Consider the following 27,858-nt stretch of genomic DNA (forward strand, 5'->3'; position numbering starts at 1 on the left):
TCTCTATATCTCTCAATAAGTTGTCTAAGAAGATGTATAGCTTTCATAGTTGATCTTTTAGGCATAAAACCAAATTGATTCTTCGATATCATGACAACCTTCCTCAACCTATACTCAATCACCCTCTCTCAAAGTTTCATAGTATGACTCATGAGTTTTATACTACGATAGTTTGTGCAATCTTGTATATCACCCACTCTTATTCTTATATAGAGGCACCAAAGTACTCTTCCTCCACTCATTAGGCATCTTATTTCTCCACCAAATCTTGTTAAAAAGATTTGTCAACCATTCTAAACCTTTCTCACCCAAGCATTTTCAAGCCTCGATAGGTATACCATCTGGGCCAACTGCCCTTCTTGATTTCATTTTCTTTAAAGCCTCTAAATTTTTTTCTTTTGAATCTTGCGCATGAAGTCACAATTCATCTCATGAAAAAGAATGGAGAAGTCTCCAAGATTTTGAGCATGACTTCCATTAAATAGCTTATCAAAATAAATTTTTCATCTCTCCTTAATCTCTTCATCTTTAACTAAAACCCTTTGTGTTTCATTTTTTATACATTTAACTATACCCAGATCCCTCGATTTCTTATCTCTCATCTTTGACAACCTATAAATATCCTCATCGCCCTCTTTGGTAATCAACTTGTCATAAACCTTCTTATATACCTTATCTCTCGCGTTTCAAATTACTTTTTTATTTTCCTTCTTTGCTATCATATACTTCTCCAAATTCTCATTATCACGACTCTTACTTAGATTTCTATAACACTCTCTTTTAACCTTAATAGCTAATTTGGCATCCTCGTTCCAGCATGATGTATCCTTACCTAGCGGTGCACCGCCTTTAGCCTCACTAAATACCTCCTTAGCACCTTTCTCATGCCACCTGCTATCTTATTCCACATTGATTCTGAATCTTCCTCGAGACACCAATGAGCTTCATTAACTACCTGCTCTACAAACATTCCTTGTTTAGCTCATTTCAGTGCCCACCACTTAATTCTACGATCTATCATATGTCTATCCCTTTTGCGGCATTTTCTAGTTCTAAGATCTAAAATTAAGACTCTATGTTATATTGCTACACTTTCTCCCGGTATAACTTTACAATCGATGCAACAACCCCTATCTCTCTTTCTAAGTAAAAAAAAATCTATCTGACTCGTATTAACCCCACTTTTAAATGTTACTAGGTGAGACTCCCTCTTCCTAAACCAAGTGTTTGTTAAGATCATATCATAGGACAAACCAAAATCTAAAATCTTTTCTCCACTTTCGTTTCTTTCTCATATACCATAGCCTCCATGGATACTCTCAAATTCATCCCTATTAATGCCTACATGTCCATTAAGGTCACCACCGATGAAAAGCTTTTCTCCATAAGTTATTCCTTGTACTACTTCATATAAATCTTCCTAAAATTGATGCTTAATGGAATCATCTAAACCTACTTGAGGTGAATAAACACTAATAATATTAATAATATCCGTACCTAATACTAATTTAATAAGTAAAATCCCATCACCCTTCTTACGGACCTCAACTACATTATCTATAAACTCACGACTAATAACAATCCCTACTTCATTCTTATTCCTATTTATTTCTGTATACCAAATCTTATATCCCCAAGGTGCTATCACTTTTGCTTTCTTACCTACCCATTTGGTCTCTTGTAGACATAAAATATCAATCTTTCTCCTACACATAACATCTACTAACTCTACCAACTTACCAGTTAAAGACCCTATGTTCCAAGTGCCTAACCTAATTTTATGTTCTTGAACTAACTTTTGTACCTCCACCCGTCCAACAAAGTGAGGGAACCCTTGCCTATTTGACACCACTCCCGGGCACCGGTGTGATGCATCGCTTCTGGGCGATGACCTAGCAACCCTTGCTTATTTATCACTGCCTCTGGGCCTATAGAGGCCAGCGCATTGCTTAGTAGGGAATGCCTCAATTAAATTCTCATAATGATTCATATAATTCATAGGGTGTGACTAAGTTTTTATGTTGGTTGTCACTGGCCCACTGCTACCCTCCTCCTTTATCCGGGCTTGGGATCGACAGTGTATAACTAAACAGTTATACACAGGCGGAGTTTATAAAAGAATATAATATATAAAAATATTAAAATATAGGTCATATGAATCAGAATCCCAATCCATGTATTTGGCCAAAAATGACATGTCCCTGTGACAGAGAATCCAAACACTCAAAATGGGCTATAAAAATATAAAAGAAACTTTTTTTTAATGGCAAGTTGGGGGTTACGCAGACCCATTACTCAAAGTACCACTGAGGTTTTGAACATGCAACCTCCCACCACAAGGAGACGTGACAACTCTTACCAACCACACAGAGCCCCCTTTGATAAATATAAAGAAACTTGACTAGGTGTTTTTGCTGAAATTGCTGGTGTAGGCCTCCTTCTATCAAACCAATGTTGTCAGTATCGGTATTGGCCCTGAATCGTTTGGCCAATATTCAGGTGAATCATGATACTGATTCTCAAGCGAATCGTTAAAAAATAATTACAAAATATTTTGTGTATGTGACATGTTAAAACCATTAAAATAATATTAAAAAATAATTCTAAGTATTTTTTATATTTATTAAAAATAAACTATTCAGGTTATTATCGTATCGATTTTCTGCCGACGTCGATACTGTTGCATAAAACCAAAAAAATCTATACAAAGAGGTAGTTGTACACAAAATTTACAAGTAACTCTCTAATGGCTTAAATACTACTATATTTGGAGATGACCTCGACCACGGAGATAGTGATTCCCTTCTCAATAGCCTCATAATCATCCTCCATGTGAACAAGTATAGGCTCGCACCAAGGTTCTAATGCGGGAGGATCAGAGCTGTTACAATCCAAGCCCATGAGAGATTCATTTGGATTCAGTTTAGTTTAAGGTGATTTGAGTTTGTTTATTTAGAGTTGAACATTTTTATCATATAATATAATAGATCCACCTACCATCCAATTAGAATTAGGATGCCTCGTATTCTCTATAAATTGTTAGTAAAAAACTCTATTGATTGAGATTTCGGTTATTTCTTTAATTTTATGAATTATTTTATCATTAATTTTCATTGTTTTTGTCTTCTATAATTTAATTTGCATAGGAGTAAAGTAACATGAATTTTCTGTTTCCTCAAATTCGAGTTTACATCAGGTTCAAACCAGAACCGAGCCTTCTTGCCATCACATATATTCCATGCCACCCCGGTCCTTGGCTTTCTGCCATCCCTAGAGCATGCCCTTCCCTTCCACACCCACAAACTGCTTCTACCAATCCACGCGGTGCAAAGACTTTCTGTTCTTAAGTACTTAGACATGACAAAACATACTGGTTTTGTATTCCTCGTGATAAGCTACCAAGTAAGGAAAATTTGGTGAGCTTAGTTGGTTTCAGTGATAGATCTAATGCCCAGTCTCCTTCATCTAGAGTGGGTCTGCAAACCTTGAACCACCAAACTAAATGTAGCGCTTCACGCCTTCTGTGGCACATCCTGCCTGCTCTGCTGCATATACTTCAAGGGGCTCATCCTGCCTGCATATGACTACACCTTCCCTTTTTGGTGATCTTTGACAGTAGATCATGGCAAAGGCCTTAACCATGGTTTTAAAACTCTTTGACTTGTTACTTGGCTCATCCTTGAATGACTCGTGACTCGACCGGGTTAACTTGCACTACAAGGATGAGAGTCAATAGCGACACCTCTTTTAAGGCAAGAAAAAATTTTTCCGCTATTGATCAAGCAATAACGGTGAGAGTTTTGTCTCCGCTAATTGATAGGCAATAGTGGTGACATAAATATCACGCCATTATTACTCTACTGCGGCCATAAATCTCGTCATTATTGTTTCATCAATAACGGCAAGCTGGACCAAGCCTTTTTCCTGCACACATCTCGCCATTATAAGCATATCTATAGCGACAATATCTATATGTTTGCATTAAAGACATGTATAACAGCGAGATTCTCTGTCATTAAAATACTTTAACGATAATATTTAACAGCCACAAAATCTCGTTGTTAAAGATTAATAATGGCAAGATATAGATCACTGTTATAGAGTTTTACTATATAACGGTGACAATTATGTCATCGTTATAGAGTCGAATTTAAAAAGGGCCCAACGAGCCTTTTTATATTTCTCTTTAGAGTTGTATTTACAGATCTCTCTCTTTCTATAGGATCTTGTCAAACCTTTGCCCCCCCCCCCCCCCTGTGTGGGTGACACCTCCGACAGCCACCTTTCAATCCTCCTCCTTGCTCGGGTAATACCCTCGACAAGTTTTTTCCCTTTGTATATCAAGTTTGTGTTTTCTCTCTCTTTCGATTTTTTAGGGTTTCAACATCTCTCTTTGATTTTGTAGGGTTTTGGAACTCATATGGTCAACTTGTGGTTGAAGCGGCTTTTTTCTTTGTGCAAATCAAAGTGTGCTTACTGTTTCATTCTTATAATTGCAATTGCTTTAAGGATGATTTTCCAAAATTTTCATTTCATGTCAAAGAGTAGAATCTCGACAAGGAATGTGCCTCTATTTCTCTAATTGAGAAACTTTAGCAAGAATGTTGATAAGGTTCCTGGCATCGTAAAAAAATGTAGCTATCAGAAAATTATATTTATTTTACTTAGAATAGGAACACATAATAAAGTTTGAAAGAAATAAGATTGAGAACCAAAGATTTGATTCCACCACTATGCATCAGAAAACTGAATTTAAAAAGTAACATTAACATATGTCTTTAGGATGTGCGGTGTATCAACTAGGTTTTATTGAATAAATGAACCATTTTTACTTGGAGGAATTTGGAATTTAGAAATATTAATGAGTACTGGCTTATTAATGTTAATTACCAAAGGGAGTTGGCGAATTGGAGTTTTGTTGTGCAGGATATCAACTAAGTGTTATTAAATAAATTAAATCCTTTTTTACTAACATGAATTAGAATTTAGAGATATTGATGAGTGCATCCTTATTAATGTTAATTATTTGATGGGATTTGGAGAATAGAGTTTGATGTGTGGGATATCAACTGGGTTTTATTGAATAACTACATTATTATTTTAGTGGTACCAGTTAGAATTTAGGGATATTAACGAGTACTTTCTTATTAATGTTAACAATTTTAAAGGAATTGGAACCTGCTGTGCAGGATATCGACCAGGTTTGATTGAATAAATTAATCTTTTTTGGGGTGAATTGATGAAATTAAAGTAACAAGTTGCATTTAGAGTTTTTGTGTATAAATCATTTTTCTAATTTGAATTAAATGATTGGATTATGATTATATTTGAAAAGTAGGTGGTTGTCTTCGGGTTTCATTTTTCTAAATGATTCGGATGCTAGCTTTGCTCTGTCTAAAAAAAACAAACAATTTGTATTGACTGGAAAAATTAGTATTTGATATTTTTAATGTATTGATTTATTTTTCTGAATTGAATGAAATGGTTGGATTATCTTTAGGCTTGAAATTTGGGATTGGGTTTTCATTTTTATAATAATGGTGATGCTAGATTTGTTTTATCTATCAGTTCTTGGTTTTGTCACAAAAACTCAAAGTGCATAAATTGAAATCGTTACGCTTGTTTATGATTTGCCTTTTATCTTTGATTTGTAGTTGGTGCATAGAGTGAGCATTGAGAATGATTGTGTAGTTTTTGCTATACTCATCTTTTTTCTTGTCTTTTGTTGATTTTAATAGCTTCAAAAGGTTTTATATATATATATGAGAACTGAAAATATAAGAACTAATGCATGAACTGCAATTTCATGGATTTTTTGTTTTTTTCTTTTGAATCTAACTGTACGGATGCGATCTACATGCTTGGTTTTATAAGAACTTGCCTTGAATCATCAACAACGAGATTTTTTTTAAGGCTTTAAAATCAATGGCTTATAATCTTTATAAATATTCAAGCATTGAAAAGTCATATTTTTTCATCAAAAATATATAATCCAATGGTTGATTCCTAGCAAATTCACCATGCCAAGCACATTCATATTGTTAGCTTTGGAAAAAAAAGTGTTAGAAATGCCCATATTTCTAGGTCTCATATTTCAGTTCATATATATATATATATATATATATATATATATATATATATATATATATATATATATATATATATATATATATATGTATTTATGAGTACTTGATGGGCAATCACACCAGAAACGTAACATGTGTCTTTAATATCTTTACTAGCCTTGCACACATTTACAAATGCAACGCTATATTAGAAAAAGTTTTTCTGCTTGCTGAAAAATTATAAAGGCTACCATTGACTAGAACTATATCCAAGTCTTTACAAACCGATTCAAGTAAAACAGGAAGGACACCATTATTAGTCTCATGAAAAACTTGGACAATTTGGCACACTCGACCCAAACCCAAGTCAACCATTTTTACATCGATTCACATAAACCAAAGTCGTTCTTTAAGAACAAATGGAAAGCATGTTAAGAATATGGACAACTCATATAACTTTTTAGAAATTAATTTATTTCTTTTGAGAACAAAAAGATTCTTTAATTTATAGTAACTCCAAGCATTTCTTAGACACTATATATGTCACTCTAAAGCATGTGACAAATACTTTTCCATATTAAAAGATAAAACAACTCTTTAAGCCTTTGTGATTAAATTCTGAAATATATTTTTTGAAATGAATGCTTATGTGACAATATGCTTATGTTTTGAATGTGGATTGAATTTAGTTTAAAGTTTTTGAGATTTATTACTCTTGGATAAATTTGATTGATCTTTTGATATGTGGGCCTTAGTAAGTCACGCGTATTGTTTTAGAATTCGTCAAACACTGCAGCATGTCTTCATCACAAGCAGAGAAAGAAGAGATTGTGTTGCCAGAAAGTCTTAATTGGTTTGAAAACTCATAGTTAGACCCAAAAATTAATATAAGTGCAATTGAACATCTGTATATTGAAGAGTTGACAAAACATCTAGGTCACAAAGAAAGTGTAATATAAATGCATGTGTTATTACTCTATTTTTTGTCTTTGTGTTCTTTTTTTCTCTTGAAAATGAGTTCAAAAATGTATATGACCCTTATTTATATTTCATAATTTTGTACTACCTTAATATATCAAATTTAATGTTGCTCTTGTATGATAGTAAATATTCTTGTATGATTCAATTCTATACAATGTAGTCTAATCTAATATTGTTTGTTATACAAGTCAATATATTCATGATGAAGAAATATGTGTTCTTTCTCTCTTATGATCAGTTTACAACCTGCCAGCTAAGGTGAGCACTTAGTCGGGATTATATCACAGGTGGGTGATAGTTCAAGAGAGGAAGAGGTGACCCCCACACACCACAGGCCACTACAGCTCTATAGTCATCCATGATGGCCTCAAGTAAATATTAATTTAATATTTTTTATTATAATTAAAAATTTATTATTGTCATTTCTATTAATATTTGTTTTATTTCCTTCTACAAATTAGCAATTGAAGAATTTTTCCAACATAAACCAAATGTGTAGCCCACCAAAGGCAAATCAAGCAACCAAATGTGTCAGTAGCTATCAAGTTTATCATTAGGGAGTAAGCCATACACACTCATAACTCATGAAAGAAGGTCTCAAACGATAAGAAGATATTGTCGTGTGAGGTATATTCCCTAACTATATTTTGGTAAACTAATTAATCTATAAAGGTAGTGTTACTATTTATATTTTGATAATTTGGTACAAGAAGAGTTTAATTTAGATAAAGATATACATGAACATCAATGGTGCATGAAGAAGCAACTTTAGCCATCATATTCAAGGGTGTGATAATGTTTTTACAAGCATTACCAGAAGTTTCAAAACTACAACATAACAGAACAAGATCCTCCTGAGAGAGTCGCCTCTGAAGTGTGGAAAGGGATTTTCATGTTTTCATTGAAGACTATTAGATAGTAAAAATTGAATATATATTTATGAGTAAATAAATATTCAAATTTTTAAGATTTTCGTCTACTAATTAATCTTTCTTTGGTTAACAATGGGTGTCGAAGAAAAATTCAATAAATAGAGCAAAATAGACAGTTTAATATAACAGTGGATCGTCTTCGTACCTCCAGAGGTATTATACAAGGGTAAGTTTCTTATCCACTAAGTTTATTTTTTCATATATTATAATGTTAAATATATTTAATCGAATAGATTCTCGATTTGTTATTTGCAAACTGAAATAGATGGGCTAGAATAGATGGCGAGTGCACTTTACAAAGAGACACACACCCATTCAGATCATACGACATTCATTTGTAGTAAATTAGAAGACACATTTGTAAATAACTCACACTTTGTAGTGTCACATTCATTCATTCTATTTTGTACATTATCATTAGTTATTGATAACCAATTATTAATGACGTGCAGATGAAGCTGCAATTTATGAAGATTGAAAATTCAACATTTTCTTTATAAGAAAGTCCACTGATGACATAATGAGACATCTTTGCCAAGGTTCTCGAGGAGCGGTTTGGACATGTGAGGGGGGATGGGCGCATTTTTTTTCATCCAAACCATCCTACTCGAGTCAAACCTAAATTTTACAGCTATCTACTCAGCTTAAAGCGACACTAACGGAGGTCTAACAATTAAGAGATGAAATGGCATGAGTGAGAGAAGCAACTAGAAAGCTCAGAGAGGAGATGCAAGACTTCATTGATGCGCAAAGATAAAACCCCCCTTCCTAAATCTAAATTTTTTAAACCTTTTGCTTATATGAGAAGTATATATGTTTTGATTTCTAAACTTTTTGTTATAATTAAATTTTGAATTTTATGAATATTAAAAGTGTATATGTTTGTTGCAGGCTTGGAGATAATGAAATTGAGTGTAAGGGGTTTGCATTTGAAATATATTTGTTGTAGGCTTGGAGATGATATAGTGGGTTTGTATTTAAAGTATATTTATTGCAGGCTTGGAGAGGATGTATGGGGTTTCTATTTTTAAAGTGATGTTTGTTTTTTGAAGTGTATTTAAAGTTTTTGTTGAATGCATGTTTGAAGTGTATGCCGATAGTTTGAAGTTAAATGTTTGAGGATGTATGTTTGAAGTTGAATGTTTGAAGTGTAATGTTGTTTTTGTTAAATGTATGTTTCAGTTATTAATTTTAGTGTATTTGAAGTGTATACTTGAAGTATATATATTTGAATATACATTTTTTTTAAAACTAATTGGTAGTTTTTAATTTGCAAGTTTATAGCCTATAACAATGATATTCCTATCTTGACATTATAGTCAGCTTATAACAACAAGTTAATTCTGCTTGATAAAACCTACAACAACGAGTTAATACTCGCCACTATGGGCTATAATGATGACACATAAATATTATAACTTATTGGTATCTTATAACGGTGAGCCAGAGATCTCGCCATTATAGGTTACCTCACCGCTATTAGTGTTTTCAAATCTGACGAGTAATCTCACTGGTGTTGGGTCACATTTTAAAAGCGACCTATAAATGTTGTCGTTATTGGTCAACAAAGGTCATTTCTTTACGATGACTTATTAGCAAAAATTCTTGCTATTATAGGCCAATAACGACGAGAAATAATGCAATAACAATAAGAAAAATCGATGCTATTGATCCTCATCCTTGTAGTGTCAGTGACTCGATCGGGTTATGTTAACTTTATATTTTATATAAAACATATAAATATATGTATATAGTATGTATATTTTATAGTATTCTATCAATATATTATATATAATATAAATTATATGATATTTTTATAATATATTTAATGTATAATTTTGTTACTATATGTATAACCATATTTTTATATATAATATACATAATATTTATATTATATTTTATATAATATATGTAATTATATATAAAATATATTATATATGTATATATGCATGACTTGCTCATGACTTGGCTGACTCGTAAATGACTTATCGGGTCAACTTGGTGACTCGTCCAATTTTTGTTCAAAACGAGTTTGTACTCGTTTTTTGACCCAATGACAGAGTGATCCAAGCCGAGTCAACCGAGTCACCGGATTGACCCGACAAGTTTTTAAACTATGCAAATAACAGTAACCTCATGTACCTGATAGAAAAGTTACCCATACTCCACCCAAAAATAGCTCGTATATCTTCTAAGTGGTCCACCAGTCCATGGAAAGAGACAATTGTAGACTTATGATCAATATTCATCCCTGAATGTCATTCACACTCACATAACGTTGAGCTTTTCAAAGTGCAAAATAGATGCCCTTCATACTCACATAACTTTGAGCTTTTCAAAGGGCGAAATAGATGCCCTACACCAACGCGGGATGGGAGGGGGGCCTTCACGTGGTTGGTCAGAGCTTGCAGTGCACGTCTCCTTGTGGTGAGACGTTGCATGTTCAAACCCCAATGGTACGTTAAATAGTAACTGGTGGGGTCTGCCTAACCCCAACTTGCCTTTCCAAAAAAAAAGAAATAGATGCCCTACTAAATAGAAGGGCATAGTATGTGAAAAGGACAGCTGGAGTAGGCTTTATACATGGACGAAACAATACGTCTTTTTTCGAACCATATGGAGCAATCTAGGCATGAAGCATTCCATTACAACGGGAACAAATAAGTTGACAGTGGGTTCCCTTGTCTAATTCCTCTAGAGTTTTTTTTTTTTTTTGAGAGAGAGAATTCCTCTAAAGCTATCAAAAAAGTCTCCTTAGGCCGCATTGACCAATATCGTGAAGGATATTGTTGTCACTCCCAGTGTTGTGAGAGGCGTACGCCTCAGTACCTGAAGCGTACGCCTCAGAGGCGAGGCGCACGCTCAAGGTACTGAGGCGTTGCTGTGATGCGCTTAAAGTAAATATAAAAAGTTTCTAACCCAAATCTGGGATTTCTGGGTTAGAAGCAGCCATGTTCACCATAATAATGATGAAATGTTTCACTAGTGCGAGGCGTTGAGTGTGATGCCACATATTTTTACGATATTTTAGATAATACCACGGATACTTGAGAGTCTCATTTTTGAGAGGCGTACGCCTCAGAGGCGAGGCGCACGCTCAAGGTACTGAGGCGTTGCTGTGATGCGCTTAAAGTAAATATAAAAAGTTTCTAACCCAAATCTGGGATTTCTGGGTTAGAAGCAGCCATGTTCACCATAATAATGATGAAATGTTTCACTAGTGCGAGGCGTTGAGTGTGATGCCACATATTTTTACGATATTTTAGATAATACCACGGATACTTGAGAGTCTCATTTGTGAGAGGCGTACGCCTCAGAGGCGAAGCGCAGGCTCAACGCCTCGCTTGGCCTCATCGCATTTAACAACCTTGGTCACTCCTAACATGATCCTGTGCACCCAAATTGGGTGAAAGCTGAGATAGAGCAAACCATATTTGATCCACTCTAGGCCTTGGACATATCCATCTTCCCGCAAACTGCTAGGTCATGTGCTAACAACAAATCATCATGTATGCTTCTCTCTTGCAAAAATGCAAGTTGGTTGGATATAGGGGTGTCAATGGGTTGGGTTTGGTTTGGATCCAGGTGAAATTAGACTTGGACCCAATTTTTTAGTATGATATCGGGTTTAGACCTGAGTTTAATCGGACCCATTATAAAGAAAAACCATACCCAAACCTGATAAGAAAACTACATGAACTAGACCCAGACCATACCCAGTAAAACCATATTTTTTTATCATTTTTACATTGAAAATTTATGGGTCTTAATCGGAACTCGGATCGCGTCCGAGTCTGGTATAAAATTTTACAAACTATACTCGGGTCCACGTATTAATCGAACCTTTGGGTCCGAACCCGGGTCTTCTTATTTATCACCATACCCAGACCTTATAGGGTTTGGTTCGGGTCCAGGTAAATCTGACCCGTTGACACCCCTAGTTGGATGTGATGATTCTAGACAGGATTGGTTCTCTTTCCTCGCCTTTCTGTTAACCCTTCACATAGTCTTCACCTCTTTCCAACAATCTGCCACACTGGTTTGAACCTACTCACCTAACTTGCTTGGCACAGACGTAGCACCGCACCTTGCACAAAATCTTACCCTAAACTCTTATACAATCTCTTGAATGAATTCCTTCCACAGTGACAAACGTTAAAAATGACAAATCTAGTTTTTCAAAAACTAGTGAGAAATTGAAAATTTTCATAAATCTCGCATTTTTTTTGGCAATAAAAAATAAATTAAAAATATAAAAAATATTTTTCTAAGAAAATAAAAATAATAATTATTTAAAAATAAACTACAATTTTTTTCATGATAAATATCCGTTTAAAACATAAATATCAAGTTTAAATCATGGTATTTATGTTTTTTCATAAATCTTGCGAACAATCAATTTCTCATGATATTATCGCAAGATTTTCATATTCCTTCCTCCCTCAACTTCTACCTTAATCAAGGCGATTGGCGAGAAGTTTCTATAATATGGTTTTCTTTGGTTATCCAGAAAAAAAGAAGTGATCTTAAGGAAGCTTTTAAAATCAATAAGTTGTTCTTCATGCTGGGGGCGGTTTCTTAGGGTTATAAATAAAAAGAAATAAAAAAGTTGAGAGTTTCTCAACTTCTATTTAAGTGAGATGAGTTTTCGCCTAAGATTGACGTTATAGAAACTTCTATTTTTGACATCATTAATTGCAACTTACACTTTAAATAATGGAACTGGAGGAACTGAAAATTTATTTAGGGAGTTTGCCTCCACCAATTCTTTTCCTTTTCTTTATATTTCTCTGTACAAAAAAGAAATTGCCAACTCCCTTACCAAAAAAGGATTCTGATCTTTATAATCTAGTTAAATGCATTCTTACTATTCTCTCCAACACAACAGAGAATCCAAAAGAATTAATTTGCTCCAATCGATTTCCACCCAAATCGATTCACTAATTTCCTACAAATATTTTCTCTCAAACCCAGCCTTGAAAAGTTTATGAACATCATAAAAAAATGTTGCCCAATTTCCAAAGTATAGCTTATTTGCCAAGTTGACCCAAGGGGTTTGGCGTAGTGGGATGGGGTCTACACCGTTTGACAGGCAGTTTAGGTTCAAATTTCATGGGCGTCACCCCCTGCCTAAGCCGAAGCTCGGCGACTCCCTGGGGTCGAGGTAGGGATGGCAGTGGACCGGGGGAAAGAGGGGCCCTGCCCTGCCTCGCCCCCTTTGGGCCAGGGATGAAGGGTATGAAATGCGGATGAAGGCGGGGACGAAGGTTAAAATCCATCCCCGTCCAGGGATGGAGGCGGGGATGGACGTGCACTTTTCCCCGCCCCGTACCCGCCCCACCCCAACCACTTTTCCCAGCAATATCCCCGCCCCGCCCCGCCCCGCCTCATCCCCGTTTGAACCGGGGATGGAGAACATGAAACGGGGATGAAGGCAGGGGTGGAGGATAAAATCCATCCCCTCCAGGGATGGAGGATAAAATCTTTAGGCGGGGCGGGGGTGGAGACCTTGTCCCCCGCCCGGCCCCACTGCCATCCCTAGGTCGAGGGGTAAGCTCTCTTAGTTCGCAGACTTTTAAATGTATTTGTTGGATTTTCTTTTCAATTTATTACAAGGAGAAACTGCCTGGCAGGATCGGAGATTTAATTGATCGCCTGCCATACTTACATACCATAAAACTCCATGAGCTTACCCCTCTCTCCTAGGGAGTCCGCGAGAGTGACACTCATAGGAATTGAACCTAGATCACTCATCTAACGGCCTAAGCCCCATCCCACTAAGCCAAACCCCTTGGAGCTTCTATTTAGTGGAATTGCTCTTAAGGTCATAATATCTACTCATAAAGACTCCACCTTTCTGGTTATGGGCTATCATGGTTTGCCAGCGGAAGTGGGACAACCCTGGTTCAAAACCCACGGGGGGTATCCCTTGTTACAGTCTGAGGGTATGCTGGCATGCTGCTACCAGGGATGTCGACGGTTTGGATATTATCTGAAATACGACCCAAATCTGAATCCAATTAGTCAGGTTCGGTAACCAATATCAGATCCAAATTTGGCACCGAGTTCCATTATTTTCCATGTCTAAAATATTCTCCACATGTTTGCCGTTTAGATAAGTTGTTTTTTCCAAAGATTTATAATTGGATCTAATTAATGAGCCAGTCAAAATATTTTATGATAATTAGGATAAGATTAGCTTGATGAAAAAATGAAGCACACTACTTTAAGAACAGTTTTTTTTTAGAAAATAAAAAACAGATGTATTAGTTAAATATCACTATGTTTATGATACAACTAAAAAGGATGCGATTATGAAACATTTTTATGACAAAGAAAATTATGACTAATTAATCGCACAAAAGAATGAAATTATTTGTTATATATGCATATTAGGCAATGAGTTTAAGATATGTTTAAGTCATTAATAATGGATGACCTATAAATCCATTTGTATTAAAACTTATAGCAAGATTTAAATACAATTGGACTGAACCTTTCAATGCGATCCATTCAGAGCAACCGTTTCTACAATTTTAGAACTTTTCTTTTTTTTTCTTTCTTCCTAATTACTGCTTAACTTGTGGTGTTGAGCAACCAATTAGAGTGGTGCAGCGAAAGTGCGGTGGACTCATAACCGCAAGTCCTAGGATCGAATCCTGGCTCTGATAAATTCGACAAGGCTCTTAAAAAACCACCTTTTTTTTTCCTTTCCATGCTTTCAAAAAAAAAATAAATGGGGTTTGAATGACACAAACTCTGGCTCTTGGGTCCGATCATGGTCATGGGTCTACCCTTGATGCATTGCTAGCTGAGACAGACTAGAATCATCACCAACCATTTGAAATAGAGGTACCGAAAATCGACAGTGGATCAAAACCCATTGCTGGCTTCCAGGTCTTGCAACCACCATAGATGACGACTGGCGAAGACTTAACTAGAGACCACCTGACAGTGGTTCCCAACCAGCTCGGTGGCCAGCATGACCAGAACTCACTGCCAATTCCCCCAACTAGCAGCCGCTGCAGTACGTCGCCAATGGGCCGGCCCACTGCCGGCGGGAACACCACGGGCCACCAATTGTTGGTTTCATGGTTCATTGGATAAAGAGATTATTTGATCGGGTCTATGTCTTCTTCGAGTGTCATTATATTTTGAAGTATCACGGGGTTTCGTTGGTAGCAACACAATTTCGAGGTTTAGCTAAGATATATGATGGGATGAGTTGAAGGATAGGAAGAACCAAGGTTTAGGACAAGTTCAAATATGAGAGGAGATATGAAGTTTGATGTGCACAAGGTTTGATCCCTTTAATTATGCTCGAAAAACCTTAAAGTAATATGTCAAAGAGAGTTTACCTTTTCCTAGTCATATTATTGAAACTACTACTCAAATCTAAGTAGGTAAAACCCCATTAGGATCCAACTCAAATAATCATCCACTAGAACCTATTCAATACATTTCTAAATACCCAAATCCAATACAATAAGATTTGGATGCATAACCTTATTTATGTTGAATCCAAATCTATTTTTTTGGATCCCTCAAAACCCACTTTAGAAGCCATTGGCCAATTTACAGATAAACCCAATTTAGATTTAAACCAGAATCATTTAGATTCAAACCACAAAGAGTTTTTTTGTACCTTACCCAATACCCAAAATCAATATCATGATGCCCAAAATTCATTGGACCTTGCCTGTCATAAATCCCATCAAACTATAACTAGTATTGTAATACCTCAAATTTTGTATCCCAAAAATCATGGATTTTCTTTTTAAATACTTTTATAAAAACTGCAGTGAAAAATTAAACGAAACAAAAACTTTGCGCGTTACTTTTAGATTACATTCACATTCATACATGCATTTAATTTAGAAATCAAACATGCATAAATTGAATAATTGTTCATATATATCCAAATTAATAACAAAAGTCTATTTAACAAATTAAATCAAATATAAAAGTTCAGAACAACTAAAATTGCTCACAGTCCAAAACACTCGAAGGTTGGGAAAGGCTTGAGTCGGTCTCCATCACATGTGAGATCACTCACTATCTGAAAACATTAAAATCTATAGGGTTAGACAAACATGTCTCAGTAGGGTAGAACTAGTCAGAACACATAAATCAAAACCAGTAAGAAAAAAATATTTTAAATTTTTATATATTTAACAAAAGTAATTACAACAAAATTAAACATGCATTTTTAATATCTTATGCAAGCATACATTTGCGAAACTAAGTTTAATCAATTATCTACTCAAACATAAATAATTAAATATACATGAACAATTAATAAATGCATGCACTTACCATTGTAAAAATTGATTTTATGCATGAGTTATTTTTTATTTTTAATTAAATCTTTTTTCTTATATGATACATGCCATGCCTATCTAATGCACAATCATTTAAGTTTTTACTTCCTAGCCCTGTGTATACTAACACAGACTTACTGTAATATCCGAAAATTTCTAAGTTCTTTTCTATAGCATTGTGAAATGTCTTGAATTTCGTGCCAATATAAAACCCTAATTTCTTTAAAAAAAATTAATGTTTGAGTATATTCGTAAGGATTAAGGGGTTTAATTATATTGAATTGTAGTAAATATAAACCCTACATGGTTTGGATATCTGAGAAAATTCTAAGTGATGTCTAATTGAAAACGTCTTACTTAAAAAGAAAATGTTGATTTTTCTTTTAAGTAAAATTATTTAAATAAAGTAAATTAACAAAAGTAGATTTTAAAAATATACATATTAATATGCTTAATAAGATGGAATTAGCTTATATTCAATTCCTTTACATTTTCACATGAGTTGTGGTTATATAAAACAAAAACGGTTTTTAATTGGAATTTTATGATTTATCAATAATAGTTTAATATAATAGTTTTCTTTTGTATACATTAAAATCCATTTTTTTATTAGTTTAGTAGGAGCCCATAGGTGGGCCATCCCATCCTATGTGGCATCTTACTTCAAATTCAAATTGAAAATAAAGGTATAGTGATTTTCAAGGTTATTTAAAGTTTGAAAAGTCAAAGTGGAGATCAAGGGCTCCAAATGAATTTCATTAATGAGATCAAGGGCTGGAATTAATTCCAGCACATAACCTAATTTAAGAAGGGTTATAAAACGCTCCCATAGCCCTTGCCCTCCTCATTTGTGCTGGAAAAAAAAAGGAGAGCTTCTCTCTCCCCCAAAAACCCTCTTCTCTCTCTCCTCTCTTTCCCTTCCCTATTCTCTTCTTTTAGGGTTTCTTTTGGTTCTTGAGTGCAAGATCCAGACCTCAAGGGGTGTGGTGAGGAGATCTAAGGTCCTCATCTTGCTGGAAGAAAGGGCTGATTGGTGGATCGATCAAAAAGGGCTGTTCATCCATCAAGAAATACATTTTTTTCAACAAAAGGTAGGGTTTCTATGCTTTTCTTGCAAGAACGGAGTTCTTGGCATGGATTTTGATGCTTTTTCATGAGTTTAGATCATAATCAAACCCTCCTAACCGTGGGTTTGACTCAGATCTAATGATCCATGGCAAAAACACATTTTTCCCTAAAGAAAACTATTTTTGAAATCGGGTTTATTATAAAAATCGGTTTCTTAGAAATAGATTCGTAAAATATATTTGTATTTGATTTATTCCATGATTTTTATGCAAATATTAGTTTGGATTGATAGATTATGAAGTGTTTCATCTACTGTGAATATTTTAGAATTTTCGGAATTTTATTTCATGCGTATTCCCTATTTCTTTTAATTTTTCTTGGGATTCGGGTGACTCGGTTTGATTCACCCAAATGCAAATCTCGGAATTCCAGGTTTTCCACTTGACCTCCGTTCAGTAAAATGGTCGTTTCTCTCTCGTCCGGAGAAGTTTTGATGAACGGATTGTTGCGTTGGAAAGTTAACTCCATTGTGCATCTACTGTAGAAATTTGGGCTCTGTTTATAGACCGAGCACGTCTCTGTGACAGTCGAAACAAAAACTAATAGGTCTGTAGTAAAACATGCATAACTCCCTCATACGGAAGAGTTTTTACAAACGGTTTGCGGCTACGGATAGCTGACAACAATTCCTATATACTGTAAAAATTTCAGCTCTGTTCATGGAGCCAAAAATTTTCTGTGAGCTCTGTACCAGTCAGACAGAGTTATGAAATTGGAAAAATTAGGGCAAATTCATAAATCAAGACTCAAAGGGTGCATAGTATATATGTTTTTATTTAATTTCTTTATAGAATTAGTATGCATTGTGTGAATGATTATGCAGGTCTGATTTTATGCAATCTTATATGATTATGGCATGAATTGTAAATGGAAGGTTACACATGAAAGATTTAGGATCAAAAGGTCCAATGAATACAAGTTTATGTTTTAAATTCTAAAAATGTGTTGACTACATGTATGTCCATGATATCGTGATGATATGATTGTTTCATTGATATGGATGTTCATATATATTCTCCTCGTTGCATTGGCCATGTACATGCATATGCATTATGATGTGTGAAAATGAATAAGATGTTTATGCTACGCATGTGCTCAAATGTCTGTTACAAGTTTAATTATATGTCCTTGTCCAATGCTTTATAAGAATGCATTCATGACCATAAAGTGGTTTAAGTTTGATGTTGCATCAAAAGTATGACTGAAATTAAGTAATCATGTGACATTAAACTCAAGATACTTGCTTGGAGAGTAGCAGGTGATACAAAACTTCGTGGGACAAGTTCTGTTACGGGCACAGAAGGTTGCTCCTCCCCTCCCACGATTTTAGGGGGAAAACCTCTGCATTAGACTGCAGCGTAGAGGTTATTGTACTCATGAGGAAAAACTGATGCATCGGGTTGAAAGGTGTTGGGAATCTCTCTCGTATTAACGTCCCTCACCCCGTCTTAGTGAATGGACCTGGCCAGGCTAAAGCCACCCCTGTATGTAAAGCACGTCCTGTGTCATGGTCCTGATCTGAGAATGTCTGCCTGTGTCGTATCAGCAGGGCTAAGAAGTGATAACTTAAATGGTGTGTGCATTAATTTGGCATCACATGCATCATCTAATTAAGAAAATATAACTAAAGATAAGAAAATATGCATGCATTGAAAGAGCTTCTGCATATGGTAAGTCATGCATTTTAATGGTTCATGCATTTTGTATCTTGAATGTATGAATTTATGTCTTTCTGTTAAATATGAAAATTCTAAACATGCATGATTTGTTGTATGATTGTTTAAGTTAAATTAAATGTTAAACCATGAAATTTCTATTGAAATCCTTGTCTTGTTATTCTGTCTTACAAGTTTAGCATAATTACTCTACTTAGACATGTTGTCTGACCCTATATGGTTTAAAAATTTTCAGGTAATGAGTAGGTACTTACGTGCGAAGGCGGAAGGTTGCGACGGGGACTGAGCCTACATTTCCTCTACTTCATGAATTCTGAACTCTGATTTTAATTTAATTCAATTCAAGGACAAATGTGATTAATTTTGGATATTGTGAAACTTGAATTTTATTTCATGCATAGTTAATTAGTTGTTAAAGTTTAAATTCCATAAGTATATGTTTGCAAGCATTCATCTGAAGTAGCACGCCAAGTTTTATGCCCAATGTGTTTTTCCGCTGTTAACTGCTAAAAGATTTAAATGTATTTCAAAAAAAAAAATAAAAAAAAATTTCCACCAATTTCGGGTTATAAAAATTGGGGTGTTACAAACATGGTATCAGAGCATAAGGAAAGTATGGCTCAAAGCTCGTCCAACCGACCACCATCGCTGTAAGTATGCTTCCATTTTATTTGTTTTGATGACTTATGAAAATTGTATGTCTGTAATTATTTTTGTTGATATATGGGGCAAGAATCAGAACGTAGATCTACTAGGGTCACATGAATGAGAATTTCGTATTTATACCCAACTTATAAGTAATCTGAATCAATGTGTGTGTCTTTAGATGGCCGGAAGACAGCCCCCAGGTTGGACTGCTCAGAGGGACTTTATTTTTGAAGCCCTCGCAAATCTGACGGCCTATTGTCAGAACCATGCTAACAACGGAGGTAATGGCAATGGTGCAGGCCATCAGCATGAGGGTCATATTGCGGCACCAGCTGTCGCAACCAATGGGGCGTCGTACAAGCGCTTCATGGAATTGAGCCCTCCTGCTTTCACTGGTAAGGAAGATCCTGATGCAGCGGAGGAATGGGTTCGCGCCATAAGCGAGATTTTCGAGATTCTCGAGGTTCCTGCTGAGAGGCAGGTTTCTTTTGCCACTTATTGGCTCCAAGGAGATGCCAAGAGCTGGTGGGAGACGACACGCTAAGTACGCTATACGCCTGATGAACGACGCGCCCTCACATGGGAGGAGTTTACAGCGGTATTCATGGACACCTACTTTCCCCAGTACGCGCGCGATCGTAAGAAACAAGAGTTTTTAGATCTTCGACAGGGGTCCATGAAGGTGGCAGAGTACACTACACGTTTCCGACATTTAGAGAAGTATTGCCCGCATACTTATACCACTGATGAGGCGCGAGCTAAGAAGTATGTGCAAGGTTTACGTGATGGCCTGAGGACGAGAGTGCTGACCAGCCGTCCTCAAAACCTCAACCAGGCCATCGAGATGGCCACAGTACTTCAGGTGGGGAAAACTAGAACCAACTTTTTGGCTTTTTCCAAAAACAATCTCGATAGATCGTAACGATGTCTTTGTGACGCAGGATGACTGGGAGTCTTCTAAGAAGACTCAGCCTAGCCGTTTCGACAAGTCGAAGGGAAATGCGAATAAGGCCCCTCGACCAACAGCGGAGAGTAGTAAGGCGCCACCCGCAAAGAAGGCCAAGGGACAACAGGGCGGCACACCAGCACCGCAGTCTTATGCAGTATGTAAGCACTGCAACAAGAGGCACCCTGGAGTCTGCTATAGAGTCTCAGGTGCATGTCTGAGATGTGGAAAACAGGGTCACTTCATCAAAGACTGCCCTATGAGGCCAGTTCAGGAGGGAGTTGCCCCTGTTCTTAGAGGACCACAGCTGCAGCGACCCCAGCAGTCCCAGCCGCAAGGTCAGAAGAAAGCTACTGGACGCGTGTATGCGACTTCTGCAGAGGAGTTGCAAGAAGATGCCAACGTCATTGAAGGTACAATCTCTATTGCAAAGTTCGATGCTAAAGTTCTTTTTGACACTGGTGCTACGCATTCCTTCGTATCTGTACGTTTTGCGAATTTGATTGGTGTCACGCCGACTTCTTTGGGATATACTCTGGAAGTTATCACACTTTCGAGTGGTAGCTCTATCGCTCGTACCTATCTATCTAGAGTAGAGGTTATGATTGCAGGGCAGAACTTCCCTGCCAATCTTATCCTGTTGAATATGGTCGGTTATGATGTAATTCTTGGCATAGATTGGATGTATGAGCATTACGCTTGTATGCTTTGTCGTGAGCGACGCATTCAATTTGCTCGCCCTGATCAGCCTGTACTCGAGTACAAGGCCTGTAAAAAGGAGAGCAAAGGACGACTTATCTCGGCATTAAAGGCACATCGTTGTGTAGAAAAGGGGTGTGAGGCCTTTTTGGCCAGTGTTTCTTTGATAGACCCCAATACTACACCACTGGAAGACTTGGACGTAGTTCGAGATTTTTCAGACGTTTTTCCAAATGACCTGCCAGGCATACCGCCTACCAGAGAGGTGGACTTTGCGATAGAGTTGGTGCCTGGAACGGCCCCGATATCTAAAGCACCCTATCGTATGGCCCCAGCAGAGTTAGAGGAGCTAAAGAAGCAGCTGCAAGAATTGATGGATAAAGGCTTTATTCGGCCTAGTGTTTCACCTTGGGGAGCTCCAGTATTGTTCGTCAAAAAGAAGGATGGGTCAATGCGTATGTGCATTGACTATAGAATGTTGAATCAGGTAACAATAAAAAACAAATATCCTCTTCCCAGGATAGATGATTTGTTTGATCAACTTCGAGAGGCCAAGGTCTTCTCCAAGATTGATCTTCGATCAGGGTACCATCAGCTGAAGATCAAAGAATCCGACGTGCATAAGACAGCATTCAGGACACGATACGGTCATTACGAGTTTTTGGTGATGCCCTTCGGGTTAACAAATGCCCCTGCGGCATTTATGGACCTGATGAATCGGATCTTTCGGCCTTACCTAGACCTTTTCGTGATCGTATTTATAGACGATATCCTAATTTACTCCGAGAGCGAGGAAGATCATAGGGAGCATCTAAGGATTGTCCTCGAAGCACTTCGACAGCATCAACTATATGCTAAGTTCTCGAAATGTGAGTTTTGGCTGAATCAAGTTATGTTCTTGGGTCACGTAATCTCTAAATATGGGGTGTCAGTCGACCCTGCCAAGGTGGAAGCAGTCATAGATTGGAGACAACCTAAGAGCGTCTCAGATATACGCAGTTTTCTCGGGCTTGCAGGCTATTATCGTCGTTTCATTCAGGATTTTTCGAAGATCGCTTCACCTATGACGAAACTACTTCGTAAAGGAATTAAGTTTGTCTGGACCCAGCAATGCGAAGAAAGCTTTCAAGAGCTGAAGAAGAGGCTTACTACAGCCCCTATACTCACATTGCCTTCTGGGCAAGGAGGCTTTGTGATTTATAGTGATGCATCAGGTACTGGTTTGGGATGCGTTTTGATGCAGCACAGCAAGGTGATCGCCTACGCATCACGTCAGTTGAAGGTGCATGAGCGAAACTACCCCACTCACGACTTAGAGCTTGCTGCAGTAGTCTTTGCACTAAAGGTATGGCGACATTATTTGTACGGCGAGCAATTTGAGGTCTTTTCAGATCATAAGAGCCTCAAGTATATCTTCTCACAAAAGGATTTGAACATGAGGCAGAGACGGTGGTTAGAATTTCTAAAAGATTACGACTTCTCCATTTCTTATCATCCAGGCAAAGCCAATGTAGTGGCTGATGCTTTGAGTAGAAAGGCTGGGAGCCTTGCGAGTTTTATCAGCGGTAAGTGGAAATTACTCGAAGACCTGATAGATTGGAAGCCCTTTGAAACAAAATCGGGTCAGATTCAGATCGCTAGCACGACAGTGCGGACAGAACTCATGGATCGGATCATCACCCAACAAAAGGATAATCCTGAATTCAATAAGATGATTGCAGCATGCAAGCAAGACCAGTCAGCATTGCAGTTAGAGGAGGATGGAAGCATCTGGTATGGCCAGAGGCTCTGGGTGTCCGCAGAGCTCTAGTTGAGGAAAGAGTTATTGGATGAGTCGCATCGTACCGGATTCACTATACATCCCGGAAGCACCAAGATGTATAAGGATCTTCAGAGGAATTACTGGTGGCCCGGCATGAAGAGAGACATCGCTGAATACGTGTCGAGATGCTTAATCTGTCAGCAGGTCAAGATAGAGCACCAGAGACCAGGCGGTATGATGCAGTCGATTGAGATTCCGCAGTGGAAGTGGGAAGACATTACCATGGACTTTGTGGTAGGTCTACCCAAGACACGCCAGCAGTATGACACCATTTGGGTGATTGTGGATCGCCTTACAAAGTCGACACACTTCTTACCGACCAGGGCGAATCAAACCTTTGAGAGTTTGGCGGATTTATATGTCGACGAGATTGTCAGATTACATGGGATACCTGTTTCGATTATCTCAGACAGGGATCCTAGATTCACGTCAAAGTTTTGGGGACAACTTCAGAAAGCTTTGGGGACAACGCTTAAGTTTAGCACAGCTTTTCACCCCCAGACGGATGGTCAGTTAGAGAGGACTATTCAAACACTCGAGGATATGTTGCGAGCGTGTGCATTGGAGTGTAAAGGTGACTGGAGTAAGCACCTAAAGTTAGCTGAGTTTGCCTACAATAATAGTTATCATTCGAGTATCGGCATGGCTCCATATGAGGCATTGTACGGGCGACCCTGTAGGTCCCCTGTTTGTTGGAGCGAGGTAGGTGATCGAACTGTCGAATCACCTATAGTTTTGCAGCATTATACGGATCAAGTACAGTTGATTCGTAAGAGGCTTTTGACAGCACACAGCCGCCAGAAGAGTTATGCAGATCCAAAGAGGCGAGAGGTTTCTTTTGAGATTGGTAATCATGTGTTTGTCAGGGTATCGCCAACGAAGAGCGTATTTCGGTTCGGCAAGAAAGGGAAATTGAGTCCGAGGTATGTAGGACCGTTCCTCATCCTTGAGAGGATAGGAGGCACCGCGTATAGATTGGCACTTCCCCTTCAGTTTTCCAACATCCACGATGTTTTCCATGTGTCAATGTTGAGGAAATATGTACCAGATCCTACTCATGTTATTCAGTATGACGAGGTCGAGGTTCAGAGAGATCTCACATTTGAGGAACGGCCGGTAGAGATAGTAGATCGACGAGAACAAGTGTTGCGACATAAGTCAATTCCACTTGTTAAAGTACGATGGCAGCACCACGGGCTTGAGGAGTGTTCTTGGGAGCCCGAGGCTGATATGAGAGCTAAATATTCATACTTGTTCGGTACGTAATGTTAACCAAATTTCGAGGACGAAATTTTTTTTTTAGGGGGATTGGATGTAATATCCGAAAATTTCTAAGTTCTTTTCTATAGCATTGTGAAATGTCTTGAATTTCGTGCCAATATAAAACCCTAATTTCTTTAAAAAAAATTAATGTTTGAGTATATTCGTAAGGATTAAGGGGTTTAATTATATTGAATTGTAGTAAATATAAACCCTACATGGTTTGGATATCTGAGAAAATTCTAAGTGATGTCTAATTGAAAACGTCTTACTTAAAAAGAAAATGTTGATTTTTCTTTTAAGTAAAATTATTTAAATAAAGTAAATTAACAAAAGTAGATTTTAAAAATATACATATTAATATGCTTAATAAGATGGAATTAGATTATATTCAATTCCTTTACATTTTCACATGAGTTGTGGTTATATAAAACAAAAACGGTTTTTAATTGGAATTTTATGATTTATCAATAATAGTTTAATATAATAGTTTTCTTTTGTATACATTAAAATCCATTTTTTTATTAGTTTAGTAGGAGCCCATAGGTGGGCCATCCCATCCTATGTGGCATCTTACTTCAAATTCAAATTGAAAATAAAGGTATAGTGATTTTCAAGGTTATTTAAAGTTTGAAAAGTCAAAGTGGAGATCAAGGGCTCCAAATGAATTTCATTAATGAGATCAAGGGCTGGAATTAATTCCAGCACATAACCTAATTTAAGAAGGGTTATAAAACGCTCCCATAGCCCTTGCCCTCCTCATTTGTGCTGGAAAAAAAAGGAGAGCTTCTCTCTCCCCCAAAAACCCTCTTCTCTCTCTCCTCTCTTTCCCTTCCCTATTCTCTTCTTTTAGGGTTTCTTTTGGTTCTTGAGTGCAAGATCCAGACCTCAAGGGGTGTGGTGAGGAGATCTAAGGTCCTCATCTTGCTGGAAGAAAGGGCTGATTGGTGGATCGATCAAAAAGGGCTGTTCATCCATCAAGAAATACATTTTTTTCAACAAAAGGTAGGGTTTCTATGCTTTTCTTGCAAGAACGGAGTTCTTGGCATGGATTTTGATGCTTTTTCATGAGTTTAGATCATAATCAAACCCTCCTAACCGTGGGTTTGACTCAGATCTAATGATCCATGGCAAAAACACATTTTTCCCTAAAGAAAACTATTTTTGAAATCGGGTTTATTATAAAAATCGGTTTCTTAGAAATAGATTCGTAAAATATATTTGTATTTGATTTATTCCATGATTTTTATGCAAATATTAGTTTGGATTGATAGATTATGAAGTGTTTCATCTACTGTGAATATTTTAGAATTTTCGGAATTTTATTTCATGCGTATTCCCTATTTCTTTTAATTTTTCTTGGGATTCGAGTGACTCGGTTTGATTCACCCAAATGCAAATCTCGGAATTCCAGGTTTTCCACTTGACCTCCGTTCAGTAAAATGGTCGTTTCTCTCTTGTCCGGAGGAGTTTTGATGAACGGATTGTTGCGTTGGAAAGTTAACTCCATTGTGCATCTACTGTAGAAATTTAGGCTCTGTTTATAGACCGAGCACGTCTCTGTGACAGTCGAAACAAAAACTAATAGGTCTGTAGTAAAACATGCATAACTCCCTCATACAAAAGAGTTTTTACAAACGGTTTGCAGCTACGGATAGCTGACAACAATTCCTATATACTGTAAAAATTTCAGCTCTGTTCATGAAGCCAAAAATTTTCTGTGAGCTCTGTACCAGTCGGACAGAGTTATGAAATTGGAAAAATTAGGGCAAATTCATAAATCAAGGCTCAAAGGGTGCATAGTATATATGTTTTTATTTAATTTCTTTATAGAATTAGTATGCATTGTGTGAATGATTATGCAGGTCTGATTTTATGCAATCTTATATGATTATGGCATGAATTGTAAATGGAAGGTTACACATGAAAGATTTAGGATCAAAAGGTCCAATGAATACAAGTTTATGTTTTAAATTCTAAAAATGTGTTGACTACATGTATGTCCATGATATCGTGATGATATGATTGTTTCATTGATATGGATGTTCATATATATTCTCCTCGTTGCATTGGCCATGTACATGCATATGCATTATGATGTGTGAAAATGAATAAGATGTTTATGCTACGCATGTGCTCAAATGTCTGTTACAAGTTTAATTATATGTCCTTGTCCAATGCTTTATAAGAATGCATTCATGACCATAAAGTGGTTTAAGTTTGATGTTGCATCAAAAGTATGACTGAAATCAAGTAATCATGTGACATTAAACTCAAGATACTTGCTTGGAGAGTAGCAGGTGATACAAAACTTCGTGGGACAAGTTCTGTTACGGGCACAGAAGGTTGCTCCTCCCCTCCCACGATTTTAGGGGGAAAACCTCTGCATTAGACTGCAGCGTAGAGGTTATTGTACTCATGAGGAAAAATTGATGCATCGGGTTGAAAGGTGTTGGGAATCTCTCTCGTATTAACGTCCCTCACCCCGTCTTAGTGAATGGACCTGGCCAGGCTAAAGCTACCCCTGTATGTAAAGCACGTCCTGTGTCATGGTCCTGATCTGAGAATGTCTGCCTATGTCGTATCAGCAGGGCTAAGAAGTGATAACTTAAATGGTGTGTGCATTAATTTGGCATCACATGCATCATCTAATTAAGAAAATATAACTAAAGATAAGAAAATATGCATGCATTGAAAGAGCTTCTGCATATGGTAAGTCATGCATTTTAATGATTCATGCATTTTGTATCTTGAATGTATGAATTTATGTCTTTCTGTTAAATATGAAAATTCTAAACATGCATGATTTGTTGTTTGATTGTTTAAGTTAAATTAAATGTTAAACCATGAAATTTCTATTGAAATCCTTGTCTTGTTATTCTGTCTTACAAGTTTAGCATAATTACTCTACTTAGACATGTTGTCTGACCCTATATGGTTTAAAAATTTTCAGGTAATGAGTAGGTACTTACGTGCGAAGGCGGAAGGTTGCGACGGGGACTGAGCCTACCTTTCCTCTACTTCATGAATTCTGAACTCTGATTTTAATTTAATTCAATTCAAGGACAAATGTGATTAATTTTGGATATTGTGAAACTTGAATTTTATTTCATGCATAGTTAATTAGTTGTTAAAGTTTAAATTCCATAAGTATATGTTTGCAAGCATTCATCTGAAGTAGCACGCCAAGTTTTATGCCCAATGTGTTTTTCCGCTGTTAACTGCTAAAAGATTTAAATGTATTTCAAAAAAAAAAAATAAAAAAAAAATTCCACCAATTTTGGGTTATAAAAATTGAGGTGTTACACTTACACCTGGATCAGAGCCAAGGCACAAGCAATATTTTTTAACATAGGTGGCTTTGGCCTGACCAAACTTCT

The sequence above is a fragment of the Nuphar pumila genome, chromosome 2, assembly GCF_984573655.1.
Source record: "Nuphar pumila chromosome 2, dmNupPumi1.hap1.1, whole genome shotgun sequence".
Taxonomy (NCBI): domain Eukaryota; kingdom Viridiplantae; phylum Streptophyta; class Magnoliopsida; order Nymphaeales; family Nymphaeaceae; genus Nuphar; species Nuphar pumila.